At 30.4% G+C, this 12,854-nt stretch overlaps 1 long non-coding RNA gene across 1 annotated transcript; it reads right to left on the bottom strand.

The window, feature by feature from the left end:
- Positions 1 to 10,334: 10,334 nt before the first annotated feature.
- LOC126737038 (uncharacterized) lies at positions 10,335 to 12,636 on the bottom strand. The gene is made up of 3 exons (XR_007660977.1): positions 12,485 to 12,636; positions 11,834 to 12,338; positions 10,335 to 10,912 (listed from the first exon to the last, which is right to left on the bottom strand). It is a non-coding gene; the product is annotated as an uncharacterized LOC126737038 (long non-coding RNA).
- Positions 12,637 to 12,854: the final 218 nt, after the last annotated feature.

The following is a 12,854-nucleotide window of genomic DNA, read 5'->3' as shown; positions in this document are numbered from 1 at the left end:
CATCTAGTTTAAAGCCCTTTTAGTATTAATAAATAATTTTTAAAAGAAAGTTCGCCGATATCTGTATTTAACCGGCGTATTAAAAATATCGAGTACGATTTTTTACTCTTTTTTCCTAGGCGAATAATATTCTATGAAACTACAATAATCGTACTAAGTCATGCACATTTTTTACATATTTTCCTTACTTTACTGCAAAAGTAAAATTCACCAACAAAAAAAAACATTAATTAAATACAATTACGTTATGAGTTACCAAATTAGTAAAAGTATCTGTTGACTTTTTAATAAAAGCTTCTATTAATTTATTAAAGCAGCCACAAAAAAACACTTGTTGAAATCTAATCTGTCACTGCCACAACAAGGGCATTTGAAATTAACAAAAAAACATGTTTTTCAATAAACGTGTCATATTTGTTGGAATTTAATTAAAATACGAAAGCGTAATTCGTTAACCGAATTGAAATCGATAAATTTTTTGCACCATAGCAGTCCAGAAATGAGCTGGTATTAAATTGTTTTTGGTTATTCTGTTGCTCGCAAAATAACGGTTTTACAGTTGAGTAGATATGTGGTGTAAAATCGAAATATTTTATTTAGATATAATTTATGTTCGGGTTTGTAGTTCTTTCTGATTATATGTCAAACAATATAAAAAATAAGCGGTATTTAGGATTCTAAATGGAGGTTATAATAATACATGGTTAGAAAGATTATGGTTTGAAATATTTTATTTTTATATTAGCTATGACCTCTTAATTGACTAAATCAAATTACAGCTCATATATTTCCTTAAGCTATTATTTGGATTTCTTTTGCAAAAAGCTAATAATCAGTTTTTCCTGCTGCTCCATTTGCTTGCTATATCGGTGGCATTTTTAAATTGATTTTAGAATCAAAATCAAAAGTAAACTTCTGACCTTCTTAAGTTAGTTAGATACTAACTGTGCCTTTTGCTCATAGGAAAAAATTTGACATCTGTTGATATTTGCTTCTTACTTCGTTTCTTTCCAATATTTAATTTTGAATATGTATCGATAAAATGTAGCAAACAGTACATTATGGGTTTTGCCTAACAAGTGCTTTATCTGCATATTGAACCTGTAACACTTTTATCATTTTATGGTGTACCATTTTCTCTCTTATATTTATAAATTTGGACCATCTTAACTATCTAGAAATTTGAAAAAGACAAAAACTAAGTTTAACACTGGTCCAAGTGTTTTCATAAAAACTGATCCATATCCATACACTGTTAACTGTTTAATATATCAATTATTATATTTGTCACAATTAGGCAATTAATACAAACCTAAAAAAATTAACATAAAATTGACCAGAATATAAGTATACTTATATCACAAAAAGCTTATTTGGATATGTTCGCTTAATAAAAACAATAGTAAACTTGTCCAGAGAAATTGAGAGTCAAGTCTTCAGTGAATTTAAGTGCAAAAAATGTATCCTGGTAACATAAATAAAACTCTTGGCAGGTTACTATCCTTTGGAGAAAGCTTAGGTTTTCGATAGAGCTATCGATCAAACGAAGGGTTTTCTAAAAAATCCTCTATATTTTCAGGTTATGTGACAAAACTCAATTTTTCAAATGGCCTCAAAAAAAGTAATCTTAAGGGCGAGATCTGGGGATATAGCTGACCATCCAAAAATCTCATCCATTATTCTCTAAGAGACCAACATACAAAATTGACGAAAAACAAAGAAAAACTCAAAGTCACGGTCTCACAACATGTAATAAAACGGGCTACACGTGTTTCGCTCTAGTTAGAGCATCATCAGGCCTAAAATAAAAATATTACTTAAACAAAACTAAAAACTTACTGTTCGATATTTATATGCAAACCCAACGTCCATAAAACCCAAGAAACTTATAATCGCAACTGCGCCGAAGCGTCAACCTCGCTGATACCTGATTACACCACCTGGCTTCCACGTCACCAAGCCGTCAGACAGACTTCAATCAACTTTCGACTCGAGCGTATAGACCGCTTCCTTTTTTAATCTGTATTTACACATAAGAGTGTTTATTTTGTTGTAAAACTAAAATTAAAATATACATTAATTGGGAAAAACATCAGGTGTATTATTACACACTTACCTAAAACAATAAAAAAATCTTTAGAAGCCATCCACACACTTCACAGTACATAAATAAATAATAATTTTAAGGTTATAATTGTACAAAGCAAAAAATTAAAAAGTAGAACGCAACAACATCGACTCAACGAGAATCAAACCCGGTACAAGGTTAGAAATATAAATGTAAAACCTATCGACTATACGGACCTAATGCTAAAACAACTTAACACGTTAGCCAATGTAAGTGAAGTTGGAGGTGACCAACTTTAAAAGTATTTATTCGACTAAGAATTCTGTTGATCTAACCAACAGTTTGAAAAATCTTATTATCCCTCATGGATCTAAACTTATTTCCTTATATGTAAAAAATCTTTTTCCCAGCATCCCTCCCAAAGATTGTTTAAAGTTAGTGAGAACTCTCCTATTAAAAACATCTCTTAGTCGTATAGTCATTAAGGGTCTTTTAGACTTACTCGATATAGTGATCAGCCAAATTTTTTTCCAGTTTGACGATAACATTTTCAGACAGGTCTCAGGTTTGGCTATGGGTTCTTGTCTTTCTCCTCTACAAAGCAAGATTTTCATGAGTCATCTAGAAAGAGAAATAGTTGAGGGTAGGTTTAGAGATTGCCTCACGGTATATAAGAAGTATGTGGATGACATTTTTATAATCTGGAATGGCAGGGAGGAAGACCTACCAAATTTTCTTAGTTTCGTATATTCCTTACACCCTAACATTTCACAATCGAGGAAGAAAAAGATGGTTGTTTGTCTTTTCTTGACCTTCTAGTTAAGGAATGCAACAATAAACTTATTTTTGAAATATATCGTAAGACCACTACTACCGATAATGTAATTCAGTACTCTTCAAATTCTCCCTACTCATATAAATTTGCCTCCTTTAATTCATTTTTCTATAGATTGTTTAATATCCCCTTGTCAAAAGAAGCTTTCGCTAAAGAATTAAATATTATAAAACATATTGCTCTCAACAACGGATTTCCCCTTTATTTATCTCCTTATCTCTTATTTTTTTCTATCTCCGTAAATTTAGTAAGATTCTTTAAATCCCTAAATATAAAAATCGAAGACAGTCAATAATTTAAAGAACCAATTGGTCAGTACAGTGGACAAAGCAAACATCCCTTCTAAATCGGGAGTTTACTCTTTAAAATGTGACGATTGCAACGCAGTATACATTGGTCAGTCTGAAAGAAAAATCTCTACACGCATTAAAGAACACGTAGCGCTTTTTGAAAAATTTAAAAATACCAATGTCAGTGATACCAAATTAGCGTTTGCTAACCATTTGCTGGCCTCTACTCATAATTTTTCTCCGGGGGTGGGAGCTGAAATGCTTCGTGAATGCCCTAAAGGTAAGAAGTTTGACCTTCTGGAGAAAATGAAAATTACAAAAGCTAAAAAGAGTCCTGTTCTCGTGTATGTGAATGACGTGTTTACTTTTGAACCTAATTTAATTTTTAACAATTTAATTTAGCTAAGTTTTTTTTAACATTTTCCTTGTAGTCACTTTCTTCAATTTACATTGGCTAACGTGTTAAGTTGTTTTAGCATTGGGTCCGTATAGTCGATAGATTTTATACTTATACTTCTAACCTTGTTGTACCGGGTTCGATTCTCGTTGAGTATATGTTGTTGCGTTCCACTTTTTAATTTTTTATTTTTTGCTTTGTACAAATTATAACCTTAAAATTATTGTTTATTTATGTACTGTGAAGTGTGTGGATGGCTTCTAAAGGCTTTTTATTGTTTTATGTAAGTTTTTAGTTTGGTTTAAGCAATATTTTTATTTTATGCCTGAAGATGCTCTAACTAGAGCGAAACACGTGTAGCCCGTTTTATTACATGTTGTGACACCGTGACTTTGTGTTTTTCTTTGTTTCTTTGTCAATATAGCTGACCATTCTATGATGCGCCCCCTGCATATCGATCTATTTGGAAAAGTAAAATTTAAATAATCACGTACCTCTCGACTTCATCTTGTTGAAGCCATACTTGTTTGCAGCTTGGACCAGTCAAACGTCTAATTTCAGGAATATTGAGATTTTGAAGCATTTCTAAATACTTTACGGAAGTAAGGTTTCCCTCAATAAATTACGAGCCAATTGCCAATAAAGTATGAGCCAGTCAATATTATAAGGACGGAATTTATTTTATTTAAAAATTACTTCAACCGATGATTTTCATGATATGCCAATTTCTTAAGCGGTTTTTCGCAACGAACTGTGGAGATTTTCAACAAAACATTTATTTTCAAATGTTGATATTTCAAAAATAGTTCAAGATTTATATGGGATGTTATACATTAAATGTGTTTAGAATTTATCACAGAATCCCAAAAATACATTAATAAATGAGATTATCTATTTAAAACAATAAAGTTAACAGCTTCCCAATGTTCTTGACACAGCATGTATATTTTTTGGGAATCATGCAAAAAAATAAAAAATTGACGTGTCCGAGCGTTTTTCAACCAGTGTAATTCGTTTACTTGGAAAAGGTATTTTTCCAGGCTTTTTCGATATAGAGTATTAATTTATAATATTAATATACCTGTTAAAACTAAAGCCTGATTCTGATTAAGCTTAGACTAGTAACTGTCAACTGACACATTAACTAGCTAGCATAGATTGACCTGCGATGTTATGTTAATTTGAGAGTATTAAACCTCTCGCGTGGTGTACTTTTAATATAAGAGTCATAATTGGAAGCACACCGCTCTAGAAAGTTCTATTGAATAGTATGAGACTATAATGCAATATTAGGCCAATATGTTGTAGATATATGGCAATAGTATGTCATTAAAAACATAAGAATGTAACTTTGAACGACTGAATCTGTTAATGGACTATGTTCCTGTTTTAAAAGAAATCACATAGAAAAAAATAATTTTTAGGATATTATAGAAAACAACGTAAAATGTTGATTTTCTGAAAGAATATATCCACAACACTTAAGCAAAATATTACAGTTCAAATATCTAACAAATAGTTTGTTGTTTAGAAAGTTACATTATTTCAAAGGTCAATTTTTATGAAACCTTCTTAGAGCAAGATTGCTTCAGCACTCAGTTTTTAGATGCATTACACCTAAAATAATAAATTTTCTTTTTGATACTTGTATTAAGGTAAATTTTATACCAAGGTAGATAATATAATCTAAAAAAATTTATCGTTTTTACTTACCGTGTAATACCATGATCATTGCAAGGCAAATGATCACAATATTTTTTAGCATTTTTTTAATTTTAACAAATTGTTTTCTATAAAATTAAATTAAAGATTACAAATAGGGGAAGTCTTTATCTCCAAGAAAAATGCATGTAGGACACTTAGGTAAATGTATTATGCATTTCGGCTGTGTAAACAGCCATCATCAAATTCTAAAATAAAATAAAATACAGGTAATTCAGGACAATTTTAAAAAACAACTTATTCGCTGTAACAATATAGATTTAGAACTTACCAGAACATTGCAAAAAACATATACGTTCACCAAATAAACCAAAAAATTACCCGTTATCGGGAAAAAACAACAATAAATAAAAGAATTAAAATTAAAAACATTACAGATTTCTACATATTAAAAGAAGGTACTCTAAGGAACTATTGTATATTAGTGTTGCGTTAAAGAAAATATTTTAAATTTTGACTAATACAAATATTATACGATAAGATGAAAGAGTTAAAAACAATAAAGGTAAAAGTTATTTTCTAGGGCTAATTGAATCAAAAAAGCGTAAACTGTCAAACTTGGTTTGCTCATTAATGCATGTGCAGTCTGGGGAGTTTATGGCCCTATTTATTTCAAATGCTTCCAACAAGTCCAATTGTAACCCTTTCTCACAAACATGCAGAACCTCAGTGTTAGGTCCCGGATCAAAACTATGCCCAGACTCTAATATGTGAATAACAAGACTCTCAACATTTAAGACTTATCACGCGAAATAAAAATACTTTTATTAACAATACCAATTCTCCTTTTGCGAACCACATATTAGAGTCTGGGCATAGTTTTGATCCGGGACCTAACACTGAGGTTCTGCATGTTTGTGAGAAAGGGTTACAATTGGACTTGTTGGAAGCATTTGAAATAAATAGGGCCATAAACTCCCCAGACTGTACATGCATTAATAAGCAAACCAAGTTTGACAGTTTACGCTTTTTTGATTCAATTAGCCCTAGAAAATAACTTTTACCTTTATTGTTTCTAACTCTTTCATCTTATCTTATAATATTTGTATTAGTCAAAATTTAAAATATTTTTTTTAACGCAACGCTAATATACAATAGTTCCTTATAGTACCTTCTTTTAATATGTAGAAATCTGTATCGTCCTTAGTATAAATTTTATATTTTAAATCGTAGATGTCCTTATTGTACTATGTTTTTAATTTTAATTCTTTTATTTATTGTTGTTTTTTCCCGATAACGGGTAATTTTTTGGTTTATTTGGTGAACTTATATGTTTTTTGTAATGTTCTGGTAAGTTCTAAATCTATATTGTTATACCTAATAAGCTCTTTTTTAAAATTGTCCTGAATTACCTGTATTTTATTTTATTTTAGTATCTGATGATGGCTGTTTACACAGCCGAAATGCATAATACATTTACCTAAGTGTCCTACATGCATTTTTCTTGGAGATAAAGACTTCCCCTATTTGTAATCTTTATATACGCATTCTCCTACAAAATATGGACTTCTATTCAACCAAAATTAAATTATATTTTAAACTCGTGTGTCTATAGATTTAAGTCCAAATTGCCAAAGTTTATTCCCTATTATACGCAAATTGACATTTAATACACAAGTTAAAAATCTAACTCGAAAAACATGTTTGGTGTAAAGCCAATAGGTCATAGGTACTCAATTTTGTAAGTAAACAACTGTTTTATTAAATGTAGATAAACAATTTTTAATAAAACCTTTTGTCAATACTATACCAAACAAACTATGTGTATTTACTAGTACATATAAGCCTTTTACTTAAAATTTAAATAATTTTCAGTTACAACAAACTGGAATCTTAAACTGTCAAATAGCTAAAAAGCTTCAAGATTTCTACTTTTCTAACTTTACCTTAACTTTAAAGCTAATATGACCCAGGCAGGGCGGTCAGTTACAAGACAAAAAGTCCAAAAATATATATACATAACAAGATTATGAAAACAAAGCTTAATAGAAACAAATTTAACTCGACTAGCAGGAACAGAGCATACAACGATTAAGCATAAAATATATAAAAGATGGCTGCTGATTCAAAACTAATTTCACTTAAGTGTCAAAGTCAGGTTACAAGGAGCCAAGCAGTAATTTCCTTGTAATGAAGTTCGTTAAACTTGAGCAAATATTATTAGAATGTTATATTAAGGGTACTGAATATGAAATTTTAATATTGACATATTTGCAACAAATTTTAAACCTTTATATGTAGCATCTTAATATTATATTAAGATAGGACTAGTACTATGTTGATTACGAGATTGACACAAACATATTTATTATAAAAAATGTATATGGGAAGATATTACATTACGCAACGTGTAGGGTGGGTATTGATAGCTATAGTGTGTATCGACGAATAGTATTATGTTTAGTTAACTCATAGTTTTACCATTTTTTTTTATTACGAGACCACTACAAAAAATCTACCTGACAATTGGTCGCATTAAATTTTATAAAGCGATTTTTTGCCATCTACTTTTGATGAGCACTACAAGTAAATACATTTCTATCGCATCTTAACAAATAGAACTAAAATATTGTTTTACTGATAAACAAAAATAGCTATTAACAGTAAACTAAAATATATATACAGCCCTATACTACAGCCCTAACTTTGAAAGCTCAAAACACGAAGGAAAATAACGACTATAAGGCACTAAAATACAACGCTATTTTATATTAATATTAAAGCTAATTTTTATAATTTAATTGTTTGCGGCGGCCTAGATTTCAAACCGATGCACTGAAACCATAGATAAACAGTTTATAGGGGTTAACTGAAACCGAAGCATGATGTGCTACCGGTGTACTGCAAGGAACACATACTACTACTAGCACAGAGCACAAATATAGAGAAATGCGTGTTGCCTAGTGAACAGACAGAAATTTGGTTTACAGCTTTATTGACGTTGTTGACAAAGACGGGGCAACCATCTTGGGTGGTGTGAAATTTAATCCTGATCTATTGCGCGATATTTAAATTTAAAATAATTTGTAGAATTACAGAAGTTAATGCGTTAACTGACGAGTGATAAGACATATATTTAAATAAAATTTTATTCAAATTGAAAATTAACAATACACTTATCAGTTTAGAAATACCCACATTTTATTAAAATCGTTAGTTTTAAATGTTGGAAAATAAAATAAATATTGCGTCTCATAACATCATCATCTCTTTATTCAAGAATTAACACATCAACTAAAATATTATTTAATTTAAATTTGGTTCTTTAGACATTGCTTATTTAGGACATCTAAGATTTAAAACTGGATACTTTCAAGAATTATAAATATGCACGATAGGTATAGAGGTAAATTAAAAAAAAAAAACAAACTAAATTGTCTTTTAAATATTATATTTTACGATGAATTAAAATAAATTTAACAAAGGATTTTAAAACGCATAAAAATAGTTACAATATATTCTAAATTAAATACTGTAAACTGTAAGTATGGTATTGTAAGACCTTTTATGTAAAAAATAGAATTGTTGCAGGTATAAAACATATTTTAACTGAATGAGAAAAAATTACCTGCTTTTTTTTGTTTCCATACGTGCATAAAACATAATAACGAACATACTTAAATAAAAAATTAAACATATATATTTTTTTAACCCTCTATTTATACAATCATCTATACAATTGTAGCAAAATAATATATATCCAGTTATTATGCAAAACAAAATATAAACTTTTATAATAGAAACTGAACCAATCTCTTGAAATAAATCTGGCTCTCATTATGAACAAGTTAATTAAAAATGACCAGATATAAGACAAATACATATGCACAAGTTGTTTTTTTTTAATTTTATTTAGTATAAGCAAATAAACAAATAAAAACAAAATACGACTTTTGAATTTTGGTTAGTCACAATTGGATTAAGATGTCACAAGTTAGTGGGGTTGTCTCCATGAAGTATGGAACATGAAATAATAAATCAGATTAAGGCAGTATATTGTACATACAATATTATATCCTTATTGGGTTAAAATTAATTATCCTTATAAGTATTTCATCCTTATTAACTAAAATTCATAAATCTTTATTATTAGTAAGTATTGATTATCACAGTAGTTATGATTACAATTAAGGTTCTAAAAGGGTTTTATATTAGTCTAAAATTTTCCTTTAAACTAAACAATAGGTTGTTGTGTTTCCACTCCATGTAAATATCATTTCCACTCCAGCATCCTATCTAAGTCGCACGGGATTATCAAGGTTGTTAAAATTAGAACCAGAAAAGTGGTTAAAGCAAATTCAATAATTGGTGAGATTTTTAGTCGTAATTCCATGACAGATCTTTCTCCAATATTTATGTAAGAAGCAATTCTTAATATATAAACTAATGCATAAAGGATATTTGCATGAATGTCTTAAGCATCTATTATACAGGGCGAGATTACTAGCCAGTCGCCGGCGAATTTACTTGTTGCTATAAAAGTCACCAATTATAATCGCGGCTGCTAGTAAACTCGCGGCTCGCTTTCTTCCAGCGGGTAGTTGAACACTGGCCTACTTTTCTCGCTACTCGCTCGCGATTTCTCTCTCCGGAGAGTAAAAACGCTATGTGTAATTTAAAACAGCACTAGTACTAGTTGGATAAAATGGCGGATATAGTGCGTGCAGTCTTTTAATTCGGAAAAACTTCAAGAAACGTTAAACCAGAAAAAAAGAAAAGCAAGACAGGTGTGGGTCAGGAATTAGATTTCAAAACGAGACACATATGGGGCTTCTAATATGGATGATGATCCTGAGGCGTACAGGAATGTTTTGAGAATGAGCAATGAACAGTTTAATAATTTATTACAAATGGTTGACGAAACAATCCGCAAAAAAAAAACAAAACTTAGGATGGCGATACCAACTGCTACAAAACTAAAAATGACCCTACGCTTTTTGGCAACTGGTGATTCGTTTAAATCACTAGAATATTTATTTCGAGTGCCCGAATGTACAATGTCACTGTTTGTACTCGAAGTACTTGCAGCAATTTGTCAGGTTCTAAAGCCATATATAAAGGTTGGCATAACTTAATAATCAATTAATTTTTTACACACTGTTTATGAAACAAGTTACTTATCTATAAAAAATATTATTTATTCATTAAGAATTAAAATTGTGCCGAAAATGTATTTATAAGTGCTTGATGAAGAACATCGGGACCATATTCGTTATCTTCGTTATTTTGGGTTTGGGTATGTGTTTCATATGTGGTTGAGGCAAGGCTGGGATCACTTGGGGAGGATAACGATGAAGAAGTTTGCAGTTGAAGGGGTTATCCGTAGTAAGTATTTATTTGGTTATTGTTTTCTAAACAGATTAGCTTTACACATGTAATAGAATTCTGGATTTCTTGCTGCAATAAAATAGCCTGACGTTGCGGCAATTGACGTAGCTCTGCAGCTACATACTTTCCAAATTCGTCCTACAGTTTTACTTGTGATACATTTTAGTAGAGAGTTTTACATTTTGTTCCTTGGGCGGTGTATCGAGTTCATTAGGCTGTTCAATTTAAGAGTTTGAGACTTCCTCATATATATTCCGTGTGCTGGGTAGAGTCTGAAAAAAATTAGAACAAATCTATAAAAAATGTGTTTACCTTTTGCTTGATTTAAGAAGTAAACAAATTTTCTAAAATATATAATATTTTTCTTCTAGATGCCTACAACAAGCAATGAATGGAAAAAAATATAAAGCAATTTTTTTTCTTTGTTGAAATTTCCCGAGATGTTGTGAATCGATTTATGGCAAGCACGTTCTGTTTAAAAAACCTCCCAGGTCTGGGTAAGTGTACTTTAGTTACAAAAAAACCTATAGTGTAGTGTTATTTGCAATGGTGGACGCAGATTATTGCTTTACTTACATTGGTATTGGAGCAAACGGCCGAGCTAGTGACAGTGCAATATTTAGAGATAGTACTTTAAACATCGCTATGGAAAATAACACTCTATGCTAATATGCCTAATATGTCAGAAAATGCATTTGGTATTCTTGTGTGGCGCTTCAGAATATTTCCAAGACCAATTCAATTAAAAGAAGCAACAATTGACGATATTATTTTGGCAGCATGTAGTCTCCACAACTGGCTAAGAAAAAGCAGCCCCGATACTTATTTTCCTTAAAATGCTGTGGATAGAGAGGATCTCAACACGGGAAATATTACTTTTGAACAATGGAGAAACCACGTGGATAATCTGTTATCGGTTATTTATTTGAGAAGTAATAATTACAAAAATTCCGCAGAGGAAGTAAGATGCACGTACGCCAAGTATTTTATGGAAGAAAATTCTTTAGCGTGGCAATGGAAAAAAGTGGGATTGGAATTAACTTGAATATTATTATTTTTTATTTTTAAGTAAATACAATTTATTATTTTCCAACGTAATTTTGCTCAAAACGTATGAGAAAATTAGACTTTATTTGTTATGCACAATTTACTTATGTAAAAATAAAAAATGTCCAGCTCTAAAATCTACTCACTCAAGTTTGAATTACTATGCCTTGTTGACAAAACTTCTGCGAAAAAATGGGCAGCCTCAAACCATGTTAACTTTGAGGTGTAAATGTCTTCTGTTCCACAGCCACTTTTTTTGCTTCGTTCTATTTCGGCCAGTTCTTGACGAAACACATGTTTCAAACTTTTAGTTTTGTTTTTCAATTGTTTTTCATCCATTCCTTTTAGAAGACCTTTATCATCTAATTGTTTACACATGTTCTTAAATATTACGTCTTTCAGTTTAATATTTAGATAATCTTTGTATTTAATATTGCATTATACTAGAAATTGTTCATAAATTTTTTTAAACTCAAAATAAAAACAAAAAATACAAAACAAACAACTTCCAAAAATTCAATACCCTGCGAGTAAAGCGATTTAACTAGCCCTGTGTAGCTTGCGCTCGCTGAGCGTGTTCTAACTCGCTCACTCGCTTTAAATTTTACTCGCCGGTGACTGGCTAGGGGCCCGGTAAAGTTAAAGGGTTGTCTAAAAATGATTTTTTTTTTGAAAATTTTTACATTACAATTAAAATTTTACATACAATGTTGAGTTTGAACGTTTTATTGATAAAAAAGTGAGGATGAAGTAAAAAAATGCAAAATTTTAAAAATTATAAAGGAATTTCTACTTACGTATATAGCACAATTTCAGCCTGCTTAACTGCACTCTATTAGCGACTAACCATCACGTTGATCATTACATACGCTATTAATTCAAATTTAAAGCCTTAATTAACGAAATGCTATAACTTAGACGAATTTACATCATTTCTTTAGATCATAAACACAAATTTCTACAGGCGAATTAGGAATATCAAATATGTAAATACGGATTAATTCATAAATAAACAACGACTATCAAATGTCACGTCAACAAAATATTATTTGATTATTTATTGGGAGAGGCTACTGTACAAGTACAATTTCAAAAAAAAATGTGTTTGTGCCGATAATTACTCTTTTCCTAACTGTTATCCCAGTTCCTAAATAGGGCTCAAACGAC

This window comes from Anthonomus grandis, chromosome 1 (assembly GCF_022605725.1).
Source record: "Anthonomus grandis grandis chromosome 1, icAntGran1.3, whole genome shotgun sequence".
In the NCBI taxonomy this organism is placed as follows: Eukaryota; Metazoa; Arthropoda; class Insecta; order Coleoptera; family Curculionidae; genus Anthonomus; species Anthonomus grandis.
This window is presented reverse-complemented; position numbering and strand designations above follow the sequence as displayed.